At 45.1% G+C, this 19,120-nt stretch overlaps 1 protein-coding gene across 3 annotated transcripts in view; it reads left to right on the plus strand.

The window, feature by feature from the left end:
• LOC127621118 (dematin-like) overlaps nt 1–19,120 on the plus strand; it is a 64,315-nt gene that overhangs the window by 22,802 nt on the left and 22,393 nt on the right. For all 3 annotated transcript variants that reach the window (XM_052094578.1, XM_052094577.1, XM_052094579.1), the window contains exon 2: nt 7,342–7,401. The gene's annotated coding sequence lies outside the window, so the exon portion shown is untranslated. The remainder of the gene's footprint in view (nt 1–7,341; nt 7,402–19,120) is intronic.

The following is a 19,120-nucleotide window of genomic DNA, read 5'->3' on the forward strand; positions in this document are numbered from 1 at the left end:
TAAAGGGTTAAATTCTGCCTCAATGATTCACGTGACACAATTTCGTTTTCGATTTCCTTGAAGCACTTCTATAGATGCAGCACCAACAAAAGTGCCTCTAGTAAGAAATCTCTTTACGTTTTTTAATTGAAACCTGTTTGGTTGTAAAGAATAGTCTCTAGTTTCATTTTATATGGCACTTTAAATAATCTGTTCATTTTTCGCACTTCAGCGCCCTGATAAACATGATGTCCACATATGTGGAAACTTGCACTGCATTTCCTCAAAAGAACAAAAAAACAAGTTAGTTATTATGAATAACTTTCAACTCTAACACACTCTGTTGGTAATTTAGCTTCATTTTAATATATTCACATTGAGAATAAAAGGGTTTATCCTAAATAAAAAAATAAAAAATAGCTTTTATAGACTTTATATGGAGATAGATTGAAAGCAAGGTGCATTTCAAACTATTCTGTGAGCAGTGAAGACAGACAGCACACTGGAGGTTAAGTCATCCACTAAATTGGGAGCAATGGAGCATCCTGTAGCTCTATATGCAGCTAAGTGCGTTCACTCCTAACATCCAACCAAAAGGTCAGTTTCAGGCTGCAGATGATGATTGGACCAGTCAAAATGTTTGGCAGACAATTGGTCATCAGTACATAGATTCAGAATTTATCATGTATAATTTTATTTTAACATGGTTGGCAGTGACTGGACATTACTTTGAATAAGAATTATTCATTCAGCTTTACAGAAAATCTGCTTTAATGTCTGTAATGTCTCAAAAACATGGATAACCAACTCTCCTGGAAACATAATAAACAATTTGATGAAAAATTAAGAATTTCTATAGCTTGGTATTATTTAAAATTTCACAACTTAAGTCCCATTTTTCACATATGTAGACATGCGTTTTTTAAGAAATCTATTTGCTCTAGAATTATTTTATTTTTTGCTTGTTTATTAGGTGCTACTTATTACAAACGAAAAACGGAAATGGAAAATGCACACAGCAGATGAAAATTTTAGTTCCCTCTCGAGAGGTCTCTCCTATTGCGTAAGTAGCTTACGCTATGGGAAAACTCAGTTTCTCGAGAAATATTGAAGTCTTTATGTAAAACGCATTGCAGCTGCACAGCATACAGCAATGAGCGAGGCAGTTCGGTCATTGGCTGTGCTGCGGCAACTTGCTCGAACTAATGACGGGGCGACTCTGAACGCACGACCAATGAGCGCGCGCTTCGCGCCCGCGCGCTTAGAGCCCGCCAAGATTAGCGTGGCTAAGGCTATATATTAGGCGCCCCGTCATGAGAGTTCTTTAGATTTTTCTGGATCCTCCGGATTGTTGGAGTCTTTTCGCCCGCCGTTGACAAGCCTACAGCAGGACTGCTAAGAGGACGCCGGCGCCTTCAGCTGCCTTCGAAGCCTTCTGCTACGCCATCCGGCGCGCATCACTGATATCCTTTTTTACTTACAAGTGTTCACCTCTGCGACGCTTTCGATTTAAGTAAAAGAGCAATTTTCGAGGCGTTGTTCCAAATGCCTTTAACCTGCGCCTCGTGCAGAGGCCCTCTTCCTGACGGGGACCGTCACGTTATCTGCACTCGCTGCCTGGGACCTGACCATGCAGAAGCTGCTCTCATTCAGGGCGGATGCCCCGAATGTGACTCCCTGGGCCTCGCCGAGCTGCACGCTCGCTTTGCCGCCTTCGCCGTGCTGCCTCCACCGTGCTGCCGTCTCCTCCGTTCGAGCCGCGCAAGAAAAAGCGCCGCTCACAGAGGCTGCCAGAGCACGCGGAATTCAGTGACGTCACGCCGGGCCAGTCCCCGCGTGCTTCAACACTACCCAAGATCTCCCCGCCGCCAGTCCATTTCACGCAGGCGGACCAGCACCCCTCCAACAGAGCGGTGGGTCTCATCTCGTTCGGCGCATCAGGGGACGACGGTGAAAAGGCATCCGACGACTGGCCGGGCTCGGCCTTCGACCCCGCGCCGTCGACATTAGCGGACACGAGCACGGGCACCAGCATGGACTCTGAGATCGTCCGCATCCTGTCCAAAGCCGTGGAAGACCTCGGGCTCGACTGGTCTTCTCCGGAAGAACCCGCCCGCAGCCGGCTGGACGAGTGGTTCCTGCAGGGGCACCGGCAGGCCCCTCGACAGAGACCCTCCCCTTTCTTCCCCGAAGTTCACGACGAACTCACAAAGTCGTGGAAAGCCCCGCACTCTGCTCGCCTGAAGCCTTCTTTCTCTTCCTCGCTCTCCTCGGTGGACGGCGTGAGAGAAAGAGGCTACGAGGGAACCCCGCCCCTCGAGGAGGCTGTGGCCAACCATCTGTGCCCACCCTCCACCGCTGGATGGAAATCCAAAGCTTCTCATCCCTCAAAGCCCTGCCGATCTACCTCAGCTCTCGCCGGCCGCGCATACGCCGCCGCCAACCAAGCTGCGTCAGCGCTTCATTCCATGGCTGTTCTACAAGTTTATCAGGCCAAACTTCTCCGCACCATGGACGAGTCGGGACCTGAACCTGAGGCTTTCAAGGACCTGCGCAGCGCCACTGACGTAGCCCTGCGAGCCACAAAGGCCACCGCCCAATCCATCGGCTGGGCCATGGCTAACCTGACTGTCCTTGAGCGCCATCTGTGGCTGACGCTAACAGAGATGAAGGACGCGGATAAGGCGCCATTTCTTGACGCGCCTATCGCTCCAAGCGGCCTGTTCGGACCGGTGGTAAAAGAGTTTGCTGAACGCTTCACTGAAGCTCGGAAGGATTAGCAGGCTATGCGTCACTTCCTGCCCAAGTGCTCCAGCTCGTCTCAGAGTTGCCAGAGACCGCCTCAGCAGCAGCAGCGAGCCAGGGCGGCGCCTCCCGTCTCCCAGCCAAAGAGCAGACCTGAAACGGACGCTCGACGCCGCTCGCATTCCGCTAACCGAAGGAAGCCGCCTGAGCAATGGGGTCCTCGGCCCAAGATCGTGCTGAACCCGGAGCCTCGTAAGTCTTCCTAGCAATAGGAAGAAAAAGAGAAAGTGCGTGTCTCGCAAAAGCCGGACCACTCTCTCTAAAACGTGTGAAACATTACCCAGTCCCCTTACATGCGGCTGGAAATGTCTGTACAGCAGTCAATGGGCCAGTCACAGAAAACACTGCAATCAAACGCCGTTTTAACGGCAACACACAGAAATCACAAAAAGAGTCATTTTCAGCCTGTATCACTAAGGGGTCACGTGTCCACACTAAAAGTGCGCATTCCCACGTATCAATACTGTCCAAACAGTGCCGAATACTTCCCCAGCTCCAGCTGGACGCACCATATATGTAGATCGTGTGCCTATTGTCATGTATGCACCACTACACGCAAGCACTGTTCCCACAGTTATAAACACTTCCCCAGTAAAAGCGGGAAATACTATAAAGGTAGCGCGCGTGCCTGCTGTCCTGCATGCACCCCTACACACAAACACTGTATGCATAGCCAAAAACCCCCGCCGCGAGCGGAGGCTTTATGAAAGTGGCGCGCATGCCTACTACGGTTTATGCACCCCCACCCATAAGCACTGCCCATACAGTTTCAAACAGTTCTCTGTCTCATGCCGCAAGCATCACAGATGCGACGCATGAGTCAGAAACTCCCGCTAAGAGCGGGAAGCTTTATGAAAGTGGCGCGCGTGCCTATTACAATGTATGCACCCCCACCCGTAAACACTGTCGATACAGTTTCAAACATTTCTCTGTCTCATGCCGCAAGCATCACGGATGCGACGTGCGAGCCAAGAAACTCCCCGCTAAGAGCGGGAAGCTTTATGACAGTGGCGCGCGTGCCTATTACGATGTATGCACCCCCACCCGAAAACACTGTCCATACAGTTTCAAACATTTCTCCAGCTCATGCTGCGAGCATTTCGGAGATAGCACGCGTGCCTGTAATCTCACACATACCCCTGCTCTCGGCACTCAACAAGGCTGCTCAGCGCGCGCCCGCGCCTCTGACAGCTGTAAGCTCAGTGTTAGCACAAGGCAATTTGCCGGTGGGGCCCATACGTCACTGCGACACGCCCCCAGCCAGCATTCAGCCCATATCTGTGCGAGCAAAAGCCTGGGAAAAAATCCCCGACATGCTGAAATGGGTTTTGAACATAATAAAACACGGTTACTCGCTTCAATTCGCTCACAGACCACCCCGCTTTTCAGCGGTGGTCGAGACGAAAGTGAGGAGAGATGTGTCACATGTTCTACGCACCGAGGTGCTCAAACTAATAGAGAAGGGCGCTATAGGAACTGTTCCTCCCTCTATGAGTGAGGCAGGTTTTTACAGCCGCTATTTTCTCGTCCCGAAAAAGGACGGTGGCCTCCGTTACAATGGACGGTGACCTCCTAGATCTCAGACATCTGAACAAAGCTTTAATGATTCGCTCGTTCAGAATGTTAACGACCAAACATATCCTCGCGCAAGTTCGCCCCGGGGATTGGTTTCTATCAGTGGATTTGAAAGACGCTTACTTTCACATTCCGATAGCGCCTCATCACAGGCCTTTTCTGAGATTCGCTTTCGAGGGACAGTCATACCAGTACACAGTACTACCATTCAGCCTATCATTGGCCCCCGTACATTCACGAAATGTATGGACGCAGCACTTTACCCCCTGAGACAGCGGGGAGTGCGAATACTGTATTACCTCGACGATTGGCTAATCATAGCACAATCAGAGAGTCAGTTAAAGACGCACAGATCTTGGATTATCAGCCATCTAAAATGCCTGGGTCTGAGAATCAATTTTGCAAAGAGCGTGCTATCCCCCAGCCAGAATATCTCTTTTCTGGGAATAGTGCTAGACTCAGTGCAGATGCCGGCGCGCCTCTCATCAGAGCGCGCGCTCTCTATTCGACGCCTTGCAACATCATTCAGACTGGGCGCACGCCCCGTCAAACGATTTCAACGGATGCTCGGTCTCATGGCCTCGGCATCAGCTGTACTCCAGCTAGGATTGTTGCACATGCATCCTCTCCAACGCTGGCTCAAGAGCCGTGTCCCCACTCACGCGTGGCACTCGGGCCACTTTTTAATCAGAGCAAATCACGGCTGTATAAAAGCCCTGACGCCTTGGAAAGCCGTCGACTGGTATCGAACCGGCGTGAGTCTGGGCGTGAACACACAGAGAAAAATGATCACGACAGATGCCTCCAAAATAGGATGGGGGGCCCTTTACGAGGGCAGGTCGCGCGTTCAGAGTCGCCCCGTCATTGGTTCGAGCAAGTTGACGCAGCACAGCCAATGACCGAGCTGCCTCGCTCATTGCTGTCTGCTGTGCAGCTGCAATGCGTTTTACATAAAGATTTCAATATTTCTCGAGAAACTGAGTTTTCCCATAGCGTAAGCTACTTACGCAATACTCGTTCCCTCCTCTCAGGGAACCAAGGTTACGTTAGTAACCGAGTCGTTTTGTGGCTTTTTGTCCTTGTCTATTAGCTTTGAAGCCAATCTACATATATTCTAGTGTGCTTCTAAAGTTGTCAAAATCTACTTTTAGATACACACTAGTTGTCAACCGATGAATCGGCTGTTATTCTGAATTTTTTCATTACTGGCATCAACTGATGGATTTTTCCATTTGGCCGGTTAGTTTCTGACAGAGCAGCAATGTCTCAGTGTATAAGCCGCGACAGACACACCAATGCTCTTGATGTTTAAAGTGCTTGTGTGTTTAATTCTCTATCTCTGTCTCTCGCTCTCTCAGTCTTTCCTCAACATTTCCCTTTAACTTTTAACTGTCTTGTCCAATGGTATATAGGCAAATATCAATAAAACTTCAATTACATATCGTCTGACAATATGCGAATATCTTATTTAAAAACATTTCCTGCGACACTGCTTGCACAGTATAGTGACTTCACTATATGCAACGCATAATTTAAATTAATTTAAACTGACTGATTCCAGTTCAGGAGACTCTGTGCTGTCAGTAAAGTGTTCAGCTTTTGACGTATGGAGTCATGTGACAAAACAACATGGCGCCGATCACAGTGGAGTTTGTCTTTGGGAGAAAAGCCAACAAAACTACATCTGGCAAGAAACCTAATTGAGTTTTTACACTGAAACCTGTTTGAGTCAAAAGAAGTCTCTAGTTTCATCCAATATGCAATTGTTTCTCTCTCCCCTTTTCTCGCCTATTTGGAATACCCAATGTGCAAGTCCTCGTGGTGGCATATTGACTCGCCTCAATCCGGGTGGTAGAGGACAAACCTCAGTTGCCTCCACGTCTGAGAACGTCAATCCGCGCATCTTTCTTTGCATGATACATTGACTGCATTTATATGATATTCGCCTATATCGGCGAATAAACCTGACTACATTACACCAAAGGAAATTCATTTCTCTATGCATCAACTCAAGCAGAAATAGTTCCTTAAATTTACTACAGTCCAGTTTCACTTTTTGCAGTGTTCATAAATTCTACCAGCTCTACATTCACAATTATGTTTCTTTAGTTGTCTTGAAGAGTAAAAAAATTTAAACGGATCAGATTTAACAACCTTTAGTAGGAATGTAATTAGCAGGCATAAATAAGCTAAATAAGGCATAACTTTTTCAGTGTTAAAATACTTTCTTCTATCCCAGCTTAATATGCAGAGACAGCCATAAATAAGCAATTCATAGGTACATTTTCGGTGTCTCTGTGGCACTATGAAAATTCTTCTGTTAATTTTAAGCGACTAGTCTCAAGAGAGACAATAAATTTGACTCGACCAATGGCATGAGTTGGGGTGGGACTATCTGTTTGTCCAATCAATGGCAGAAGGGGTCATATTCAGAAAGCTGTTATAAAAATAGTGTTTATTTTTGCAATTCTTTTTGGTGGCCCTAGTGGTGAAGAAATTACATACTTAAGATTTAATACTGAATAAAATGAAATTACCTCATTCGATTTACCCCAATCCTATCGCATTTTCTTTCAGAAATCATTTTATCCTGTATCCTTTTCGATATCCTTTCAAGTTCACAGTCAGTATTGTTCTTTTGTGAAATCATAATTTCAGAGCAAGGTCAGAGTTCATTGAGTCATGAATAATTGAGTGATTTTGACTTGTGTGGATTCAGAAGCCTAGCCTGTGGATCGATATCTCAGAGGCACAGCCTGAAGAGGAAGCACTCCATTGTGCATCATCAGATTTCATAGGTTGCTAAATAATTTCATGTTTGCTTTCACCCCTTGGTTACAGAGATCTAAAATAAGCAGATTTTTGTCATCATGCTGATTGCTGTAGGATGTAACTGGTTGCATTCATTAACACTGAACAGGTGACTTTCTGAAGTATGTGCATGAGTCTGTTTCATGATATTCCTGCTTTTTGTTGTTTCAGGAATGGTCCAGGGCTCAGAGGCCCTGCTAATGAGTGACATGAACCTTCTCAACGCCTGAGGTAAGATTTGACTGTTCTCAATTTCTCTTTATGATTTGTCTCTCTCTTTCACATTGTCTCTGCCCAAATGATTACAAAGAAAGTATGGAACATGTTTGTTGGGTTTTGTTGGGTCAGTGTGTTCACTCTGTGTTCAATGTCACTTATGCTTCTCACCATTCTAAATTTAACTGCCAACTTTAGAATGTAAGAGTTTGTTGGATTTTGTTTTATGTGTGAATTGGCCTTTAGACGGTGAATTCTCAGGGTCAGCAAAGCCTTCTCTGCTGGCCTAAAATGCCAAAAAATATATATATTTTCATCCTTTTATTCTCAATCACCTTTTTGCCTATGTATTTTTAATCGCTTTCCACTCTTAATTAATCTACACCCAAATAGAGAGAAAATAATAATAATTTACTCAATTAATCGCATGCCCACAGACCATAATAAGGAAGATTCCTGAGAAATGCAAGCTTGTAGTACCACCTTGTGGCAGGGCGGAGGGCGGGGCCGGGTCGTGATCCTACACACCCGGTCCCGTATTAGGCTAATTAAGCATCCGTGAGGGATAAAGGTCGACTGCAGAGGATCGTGCGGGAGAGAGAGATCGTTTACGGACATGTCCGTCGTGTGTTTGTCTGTTAAAGTTTCAGTTTATTATTAAACCATTATTTATATTGTCAAGCCGGTTCTCGTCTCCTCCTTTCCATTGATCCCTTTACACTGGTGCCGAAGCCCGGGAAGGAGGAGGGATGCCATCGCGGAGTCCTCGACACTGCCATCCACCGGGGGAGGGAGTAGACCGACCGCCTGGACGCGGTGAACAAGTGGGGACTGGACTCCCCGACCGCCTGGAGCGATGGAGCCGCTTCCAGTGGCGGAGGAGAGCCCTGCCATCCCCCAGAAATGTGGAGGGGTCAGAGCAAGACCGCCGTCCACGAGGGGAGGAGGGAAGTGTTCCCCGACCGCCTGGAGCGTGAGTGCTGCTGCCAGGGGTGGAGGAGTGTCCCCATAAGTCGCAGAGAACGCGGAGGGGCGTTCTGACCGCCTGGGGTCGTGAGTCTGACTCCGGTCCGCCCGGGGAGAAGTGGCTGTCGTCTGCCTGAGAGGGTGGAGGAGTGCTCGGGGACCATGCGACGGTGTATCAGAGAACCGGCGAGTAGGTTTTTTTTTTTTCATCTCTCTCTCTCTCTCTCACTGCCGCTCTGCGTTGGCCTTTTCCCTCTCTTTTAAATTTGACAGTGTTTTTTGGGGGGGTACTACACTGTTACAGGTTTCCCTCCCCTTGTCCCCTCCCTCGTCCAGGTAGATGGGGATGACAGTAAGTGAAACTTCAGCTGCGTGGCAATGCGTAGTTTATACAGTGAAGAAAACAACCTTCAGCGGCAACAACACAGACATGTGTTACGTTCTTTTGTTCAAAACACTTGGAGCGCAAATCCGAAGTGATCTCAAGATGGGTTTAAAGACTGAGTATTAAACTATATTTAACTTGACACAGTGACCTAAACATTTTATGTTTATGATGCGACGCACCCGAGACGCTACACAAGCATGTCTGACGCAGGTGTAAATTGACGGGTCCTTAAACAAGCCCTCATAATAAATCTCCAACTGATTAACAAATTCACTTGTGAAATGGATTGCTGTGAACTGTATGCCAATGATTGACTTATGTTCAATAATATGGTAGTAAACAATACATTGTATTCTAAAGAAGCTTTATGTATTGTCTTATCAACGATTAACTCTTAATGTAATGCATTTTAATTATCTGAATATTTTATATATATATATATATATATATATATATATATATATATATATATATATATATATATATACATACACACACACACACATATATATATATATATATATATTTAACAATTATATATTATTGTCAGGATAGAGACCAGGAGATCGGAGGTAAGTGATTCAAATACTGTTTTATTAAAGTGTCACTCGTGCAAGGTGGGTATAAGGTGAGTTTTCAGGTGCAGGTTTGGTGAAGATCGCTGGATGTACGGAGAACAACAGGTAATCCAGATAACTTCAATCGTGGCATAATACTCAGTCTCAGTTCGTTAATCCATTCTTTCTTCTAGGACTGGTCGGAGCAACTTGGACAGATATCAAACATGGGCTTTCAGGAATCGGACGGGAGATCTGGAGATGGCAGAACAACAATGCAAAGGGTTAGTATTGAGTCAGGTAAGGAAGCGGAATACTCAGGTGTTCAGGTTTCACAGGGTTCACAGGATACGGGAGGAAACGGTCTGTTCCTGTTGGAGGCTTGACAACGACTGGAATCGCGGTGAGTGTTTTTATGAGCTGGTTGATGGAGTAATTAATGATGACCAGGTGTGTGTGTTTAGTATTCTGGGGAGAGTGATCTTTGAGTGGTGGGTTGAAACGAGCCTGATTGATCCCTGACATTACCCCCCTCCAGGGTCCAGCGCCAGCGATCTAGTACCCCGACGTCGTGGGGGCCTACCTCGAGGTCGTGGGGCAGGTCTTTCAGGGTGTTGTTCATGGAATTCCGTGAGTAACATGGGGTCGAGGATGTCCCTTCGAGGCACCCAACACCTCTCTTCTGGTCCATAATCCTCCCAGTCTACCAGGTATTCGAGTTGCCCACCTCGACGTCGGGAGTCCAGGATCTCCCTTACCGTATAGATGGGGTCGGCTTCAATGGGGGGTACTGGGGGATTGTCATCATGAACTAGGTCTGTAGAGGGAACAGGAACAGGTGGACGATGGGGTTTTAGAAGTGAGACGTGAAATGAGGGGTGGATGCGATACTGGGCCGGCAGACGGAGCTGGTAGGTAACTGGGTTAAGCTGTCTTACAATGGGAAAGGGACCAATATATCTTGGACTTAGTTTGCGACAAGGTAGTCTTAAACGGATGTCTTTGGTCGAAAGCCAAACCAGTTGTCCAGGTTGATATTCGGGGGCCTCACGACGATGAACGTCCACAAAGCGTTGTTGGCGGTTCAGGGCTTGTTGGAGATGCTGATGAGCTTGGTTCCATACCCTCTCACTGTCTTGGAACCAGGTGTTAACTGCAGGGACTTCTGATGGTTCACCGGACCATGGGAACAATGGGGGTTGGTAACCCAGCACACACTGAAACGGCGTTAGGTTAGTGGAGGTTTGTCGAAGGGAGTTTTGAGCATACTCAGCCCATACGAGATATCGGCTCCAGAGGTGTTGGTTAGAATGGCAGAAGGTACGGAGGAAACGACTGACATCTTGGATCTTCCGTTCCGCCTGACCATTCGCTTGCGGATGATACCCTGAAGTTAGACTCACTGTTACATTCATTAATGCAAAAAATGCTCGCCACACCTTGGAGATGAACTGTGGTCCCCTGTCCGACACAATATCCTCCGGAATGCCAAAATTCCGGAAGACGTGCTCCATCAGTAGTTCTGCGGTTACAAAGGCTGTGGGTAAGTTCTTCAGGGGAATTAATTTGCAAGCTTTAGAGAAGCGGTCAATGGCTACCAGGATACACGTGTTCTCGTCTGAGGGGGGGAAGGTCCGTTACGAAGTTGACTCCAATGTGCGACCAGGGTCGTTGCGGAACAGGTAGAGGCATGAGTTTCCCAGTGGGTAAGTGACGGGGGTTCTTGTTCATGGCACAAAGAATGCATCCTTGGATGAAGGCCTTGATATCTCGTACCATGTTGGGCCACCAGTAGCGAGTTTGGAGAGTGGAACATGTTTTGTTAATTCCAGGATGACCTGTGCCAACAGATGAATGTGCTGAGGAGATTAGCGAGGTACAAAACTCTTCGGGTACGTAAATCTTTCCGGCTGGACACTCTGGAGGACTGGGGTGGTGTTGGGATAATTCTAGCAGTTGTTCATTTAAGTCCCACTGAATGGGATTGACAAACATCTTTTCGGGTAGGATATTCTCAGGTTCCTCGTGGGAAGTTTCGGGGGCATGGAGACGAGACAAGACATCCGCTCGGACGTTCTTCGAACCAGGGCGATAGGAGATCTGAAAATGGAAGCGAGTAAAAAGAGTGCCCATCTGGCCTGGCGTGGGTTAAGTCTCCTTGCCTCTTTCAGGTATTGCAGATTTTTGTGGTCTGTGAGAACCAGAAATGGGTGTTTGGCTCCTTCCAACCAGTGTCTCCACTCTTCCAGAGCTAGCTTAACCGCCAGGAGTTCTCGATTGCCAATATAGTAATTTACCTCTGCAGGAGATAACTTGTGAGAGAAGAATGCATAAGGCATAGGTTTGGGTGAAGAAGCCGAGTACTGTGACAACACAGCTCCTACTCCTGTAGTAGAAGCATCAACTTCAACAATGAACATTTTTTCAGGATTGGGATGCTGGAGTAAGGGGGCTGTGGTGAACGCGGTCTTGAGAGACTGAAAAGCATGTTCAGCCTCAGTGGTCCAGAGTAGTGTCTTTGGTTTTCCCTTGAGTAGAGAGGTCAGGGGAGCGGTTAGCAGGCTGTACTGGTGAATAAACCTCCGATAGAAACTTGCAAACCCAAGGAATCGTTGTAATTCTTTAACCGACTGTGGAGCGGTCCAGGAGGTTATGGCTTTGGTTTTACGATCATCCATCTCTACTTCTTTTTCGCTGAGGTCTGATGAAAGGAGCACTTCTCCGCTTTCAGGAACAGGGAGAATTCACGTAGTCATTGAAGTACTTGAGAGACATGTCGCTGATGTTCCACCGAGTTTCTGGAGTAGATTAAGATATCGTCTATGTAGATTATTACGAATTGATTCAGGTAGTCTCGGAAGACTTCGTCCATGAAACTTTGGAAGACTGAAGGGGCGTTTACCAGACCATACGGCATGACGAGATATTCGTAATGTCCTGCAGGGGTGATGAATGCGGTCTTCCACTCGTCACCCTCTCGGATTCGAATGAGATTGTATGCAATTCTCAAATCCAGCTTGGTGAACATCTTGGCTTCTCGAAGTTGTTCAAGAGAAGAGGGAACCAATGGGAGCGGATAACTGAACTTCACGGTTATCTTATTCAAAGCTCTATAGTCTATACATGGACGTAGACCTCCATCTTTCTTAGGGACAAAGAAGAAACTGGCAGCAGCAGGGGAAGTAGAGGCCCGAATATACCCTTGTTTTAACGCCTCTCCAATGTACTGTTGCATGGCTTCTTGTTCAGGGATAGCCAGAGAGTAGATCCGCCCCTTGGGGATGGATTCTCCAGGAATCAGATTGATGGCACAATCCCAGGGTCGATGAGGTGGTAATTTGGCAGCCTTGATGGGATTGAATACATCCGAATACTGAGAGTAGCATGAAGGGATGGACACTGACAGGTTTTCTAAGGGGCTTTCAATGGAAGTTGAGTTCATTAGGATGGCGTCGGGTAAGTTAGCATTGGGTGAGACTGAGATTTCAATATTCGTGGACGAGCACATGCAACCCCATTTCAATATCTTACCAGATCTCCAGTTGATGTTAGGTTGATGTCGTATAAGCCATGGACGGCCAAGGATAATATCTGCCTGGCTATTCTCAAGTATGAAAGGTTCAAACAGTTCATGGTGTGTGTCTTCAATACAGAGTAGAATGGGTTTAATCTGAGATGTGACGTACCCCTGATTGATGGTTTCCCCAGTCACTGCATGGATGGAGTATGGCTTGGTGGTGGTGGATTTCTGGAGTTGGAGTTTCTGACAGAGCTGTCCTGAGATGAAGTCTCCTGCTGACCCTGAGTCCACAATGGCTGTAGCAGAGACATGGAAACTCGTAGATTTTAGGATCACTGGTATCGTTAAGGGAGCTGATACAGAGACGGACGTACAGACAGAACTCACAAGCATTCTAGGAGGTCGTGAGGGGCATGAACGAAGAAAATGTCCTCCCATCCCACAATACAGACACAATTTTAACTCACGACGTCGAGAACGCTCTGCTTGAGACAGTCGATAGGTATCCACCTGCATCTTCTCTACTGCCACTTCGGAGGGACGTTTATCGGGGTACTGAGGTGGTACAACTGTGGGCTGTTGGGCGTCGCGATAGCAGCCCTGAGATCTTTGGTGCACACGGAGAGCTTGCTGTATGAATTTTTCGACCCCCAGGCTATCATCATAGATTGCGAGTTGAAGGCGAAGTGCAGGGTTCAAACCACGTCGGTAGATGGAGATGAGCGCCTTCTCGTTCCACCCACTGGCGGAGGCTAGAGTGCAGAATTCTAGGGAATACTCAGAAACAGATTTCTTGCCTTGATGTAATTGTAGTAGTTTATCACTGATGGATGAATCATCTACTGGACGCCCGAAAACTTCTTTAAAATGGTTGACAAACTCTTGTACAGAGGAAGTAACAGCAGATTCCTGCAGCCACAATGTTTCAGCCCATCTTAATGCAGCCCCTGATAGTTGTTGAACAATAAAGGCAACTCTCGACCTTTCAGTGGGATATAACTGGGCTTGTTGTTCTAGAGCGAGCGAACACTGTAACAGGAACCCGTTGCAATCCTCCGCCCGGCCGGAGAATGGCGCTGGACGGGAAATTGGATTGGCGAAGCATACCAGAGAGGAAGCGGGGTTTGCGGAAGTGCTGGGTGTTGGCTGACTGGGATTCACAGCGGCGGCTGTCGGTTGTGCAGGATTATCAACATTAGGGGCAAATTCCATCGCGCTGTTTCTTCCCTTTTTTGAGGTCAAGCCTTCTGTCAGGATAGAGACCAGGAGATCGGAGGTAAGTGATTCAAATACTGTTTTATTAAAGTGTCACTCGTGCAAGGTGGGTATAAGGTGAGTTTTCAGGTGCAGGTTTGGTGAAGATCGCTGGATGTACGGAGAACAACAGGTAATCCAGATAACTTCAATCGTGGCATAATACTCAGTCTCAGTTCGTTAATCCATTCTTTCTTCTAGGACTGGTCGGAGCAACTTGGACAGATATCAAACATGGGCTTTCAGGAATCGGACGGGAGATCTGGAGATGGCAGAACAACAATGCAAAGGGTTAGTATTGAGTCAGGTAAGGAAGCGGAATACTCAGGTGTTCAGGTTTCACAGGGTTCACAGGATACGGGAGGAAACGGTCTGTTCCTGTTGGAGGCTTGACAACGACTGGAATCGTGGTGAGTGTTTTTATGAGCTGGTTGATGGAGTAATTAATGATGACCAGGTGTGTGTGTTTAGTATTCTGGGGAGAGTGATCTTTGAGTGGTGGGTTGAAACGAGCCTGATTGATCCCTGACAATTATATATATATAATTGTTAAATATTTAAAGATAACTAGGTATAATTTTTTCATCATTATATATTGAATTATTGTTATATGTGGGCTTTCTCAGCAAATATTTGTATCTGCGATTAATCCCAATTAATTAATTGGGACACCATGTAATTCATTCGATAAAAAATTTTAATCGATTGACAGCCCTAAAAATAATACAATATTTTTGTCTTCCAAAGTAATATCAGATCCAGAAATCTGCTTAAAAAGACATTAAATCACACCAGAACAATTTAGTACAAATACAATCATAAAAAAGATGACAAATACTCTCTTCATTCAAATGACAAAACACACATTTCAAATCAATATCTTTCTTAAATCTTTTTATGACCTGATTTACTGGATAAATACAATTAATATTTTAAATGAAACCTCTCGTATCTTATTGATGACACAGTATCTCCTGGAAACCATAAAAGCTTCCCACACTTAATGTCCTGGAAGCGGGAATTTCAGTATTTATGGGGGTATCCTAAAAGACAGACAAATCTGTCTAAGGACACTATTGATGCATTTTTTATCAACAATACTTATACCATTGTGGAACGCTCTCACTCTGAGAGAGGGAAAACACAGGAAAACTTTCACAGGTAACAGAGTTTTAATATTCCTTCACACTTTTTCTACAATAATTCTTAAAGTCTTTCTTGGGAACACTAGGTTCCCTTGTCACTCTCTCTCTCGCTCTGGAGGTTCTGTGGCTGCTTTTATGCCGCTCTCCCCGTGCTCACTGGAATTAGAGACAGGTGTTAGACATGATTTAGCTCAGGTGCAAGCGCCCTTACCGCTGGGGCCGAGGTCAAGCCAGTGAATATCTCCGTCATCCTGTTTAGATTTGGAAGACCACCTTGGCTATACTTGTAGGGACCTGGTTGATTTGCTTCCTAGTCATGTTCCAAATACAGTTTGAGCAACTTTTCCAGCTTAAAGACCCCATAATTGCTATTGCTAATTATTGGCAGGTGGTTTTAGACAGAGGGGGCCTTCTCATTCTATAGAGTATTTTATTGGACAAAATGATAAGCCCATCAATATTTTTCATCCATTTTTTTTTTTTTTTTTAGTTTATTTCATCAACTTTTAGGAGTACACTAGAGGTACACTGGACTAAGAGCCACAAACACCAATTTAGATTTTATGATGTTTTGACTCTCATATGACCTGTTTTATCCAGTAGGGGTTTCAGGTGGCATTTTTAGGGGCCGAAGGAATAATGGAATTAAATCTGTGATATGCTGTTACTGTAGTTTTCTGGACTGTTTAATCCTCACTTTATTCCACAGTTTCAATACTAATCCTAATTTTACACATTTTAAGACTACTAGCAGGATCTTTTGAATGCACTTGACATACTTCTTGGTTTAGTGGGGGAAGGGACTCTGAGTCACCCATCGCGCTATTCGTCTGTGGTGACTGCAGGATGTAGTGTGTTTTTATCATTCTCGTCCCTCTCCCCACCACATCCCTCCCCCAACCTTCTCTGTATCCTATTTGTCTTTTTATCCATCCTCTCTATACATTAAATTTATCTGCCCTCCCCACTTCTCCCTCCTTCTGTCTGCACACCCGAGGTGTAACAGCCACCCCGCTGTGCGTTGTCAATTAACGACACCACATGTCATGACTGCATTACCACCTTGGGAGTACTTAACAGAAGTTTAAATATACTTCTCAGCAGCAGTTTTGCTTTTATATAGTTTCCCCATTGCTACACAACTGTTTTATTTAAGGATAAGTTCACCCAAAAATGAAAATTCAGTCATTGTTTACTTACCCCTGTAAAAATCTTCACCATCTGTATGTGAGCTTAGAGGTCCCTGCACAAGAGCAACGGTAGTTACTGAACGAGCAGTAGAAAACCTGTTTTTTTTTTCGATTCAACAGGACCACTAGCGATATTAAAGGGTTAGTTCACCCAAAAGTGAGAAGTGAAGAATGCGGAAGCACACGTTGTTTACAGCAAAGGAAAATGGCGAAAAGATGTGAGTTGTTTTAGCTATACTGTAGATTTGTATTAGTCTTAAAATGGTGTGTTCGTGCATCTATCCAGTCATTCCAATCGTCAATTCATTGCAGCAAAACACTCTCAGCCTCTGTTGGCATTACCTCGCATTTCCTGCATGAGCACCACCACGTCTCCCGTACTCTCCGTACCACTGCTGCAGCCTCCTCCATCTCCCGGAGTTCCTGGTTGGTGTACTCCGGTTCAAACAAATAGGGCAAAAAACTCAATCTCCTCTTCGCTTATATCGAAATCCTCTGACATTATCTTTAAAAATGCTCGTTGTTGTCTTCTAATTCATGACCGGTGTTTTGTTTTGCTCTATCCTCTGCGCTTCAACGTTTGTCACATCTCACTGGAGCTTACGGTACGCCTATGTCATACGCCGGAACTCGACTCTCTTTTGAACACGCGGACGGCTGTTACCGGAAGTCAGTGATTATAGTTTATAAAGTTATAAATATGGATATTTTTCTAACAAAAACATATCACTTCGCTTCAGAAGGCCTTAATTAATCCCCTGGAGCTGTATGGATTACTTTTTTGATGGATGGATGTGCTTTTTTGGGCCAGTAAGGTAGTTTAACACAGTTAGGTACCATTCATTCCCATTATAAAGCTTGGAAGAGCCAGGATATTTTTTATATATCTCCGATTGTGTTTGGCTGAAAGAAGAAAGTCATATATACCTAGGATGGCTTGAGGGTGAGTAAATTATGGGATCATTTTTAACTAACCCTTTAACATAAGAAAACACAACATAGCTGAACACAAACCAGAGAACAGAACTTACAAACATGTCTGAACAACCTGATGTCTTGAAGGAACAATCATTTGTTAACTTTCTTTCATTTGAGTTTCTTTGACTATCCATTTGTTCTTTTTAGTTTGCAATGTAAAATATAAAACAGACCTAGCCTGAAGCCCACTTTACAGTTAAGACCATTTTCTGAGTTCTGAATCCACAGAAATCCATTCAGGCTCCTGCCCTGCTTTTAAAGCCAACACACTGACAGGGTCTGGCTCTAGACTGGCCCAGCTAAAGTGCTGCGTGTGTGCTCATATAACATAGATAAAGTAGAAAACATCTGGAGAAAATGAGAACCAATAAGATGGCAAAATGTTTATGCTCATTTCTCTTCTCTTTATCTGTCTCTATGACAATAATTAGATACATTTCTGATATGAACTCAACTGTTTTTATTAGTATTTTTTATTTTTCATTGTAAAGCCATTCTGCAAAGCTTTTTATTACTGTATTATTGTTTAAAAAGGGTTGGAATATGTATCCTTTCAACAGAATACAAAGAACTCAGGATGCTGGAATAATGTTTTGTGTGACGGTGCATCAGAAAGCCAAGAGAATCACTTTGATTGTGCTCATAGTAAATAGACTCATTCAGATGTAAGGAATTTACACTACTGGTTTTACTGTACTGTGTGTGTATTACCTCAGGCTACCTTCTACTGGGGTCTCTTTATTGAAGGTGACATAAAAGAATATTTTGAGGTCAGTCAAGTATTACATATATTCAAGGTTGAGGGAGACAAAAATGTTATTTATTTCCCACATTTAAGAATCTGTCATTGAACAACCAAAACTAATTGACCACTCAGGTTAGTTCTTATATACGTATAAAGCAATTTTAGATTATCCACTTCCTGGCTAAAAAAAAAGTTGCATACTCTATTGTTGGACCGCCTTTAGCTTTTATTGTGGCGTTGAAAACCTTATACAACATCACAAAATGTATTTCCATCCAGAGATGCATACATTTTTGGCTGAGAGGGTCGAACCACTCCGCAAAGTCTTCTTCAGATCCCAAAGACTTTCAATGGGGTTAAGGTCAGGACTCTGTGGTGGCCAATTCATATGTGAAAATGATTCCTCATGCTCCCTGAACCACTCTTTCACAATTTGAGCCTGATGAATCTTGCCATTGTCCTCCAGGAATATGCCTGTGCCGTCAGGGAAGAAAAAAATCCATTGACGGGATCACCTGGTCATTCAGTACATTCAGGTAGTCAGCTGACTTAATTTTATTGCTGCATAAATGTTGCTGAGCCTAGACCTGACCAACTGAAGTAACCCCAGATCATAACACTGCCTCCAGTGGCTTGTACAGTGGGCACTCTGCATGACGGGTGTATTGCGTCATGTGCTTCCCTTCTTACCCTGACATGCCCAACACTTTGGAATAGGGTAATTCTGGACTCATCAGACCACATGATCTTTTTCCATTGCTCCACAGTCCAATCTTTATGCTCCCTAGCAAATTTAAGTTGTTTTTCTGATTGGCCTCATTAACAAGTGGCTTTCTTCTGGACACACAGCTGTTTAGTCTCAATCCTGTAACTTCTCATCGCATTGTGTGTGTGGAAATGCTCTTTGTAACAAGGATCTTAAGATGGGCAAGGAAGAGGCGGGAACCAGCTCAGTCAATGTAAAACTTTAATAACAAACTGAAAGCAAACA

Source organism: Xyrauchen texanus, chromosome 27 (assembly GCF_025860055.1).
Source record: "Xyrauchen texanus isolate HMW12.3.18 chromosome 27, RBS_HiC_50CHRs, whole genome shotgun sequence".
Taxonomy (NCBI): domain Eukaryota; kingdom Metazoa; phylum Chordata; class Actinopteri; order Cypriniformes; family Catostomidae; genus Xyrauchen; species Xyrauchen texanus.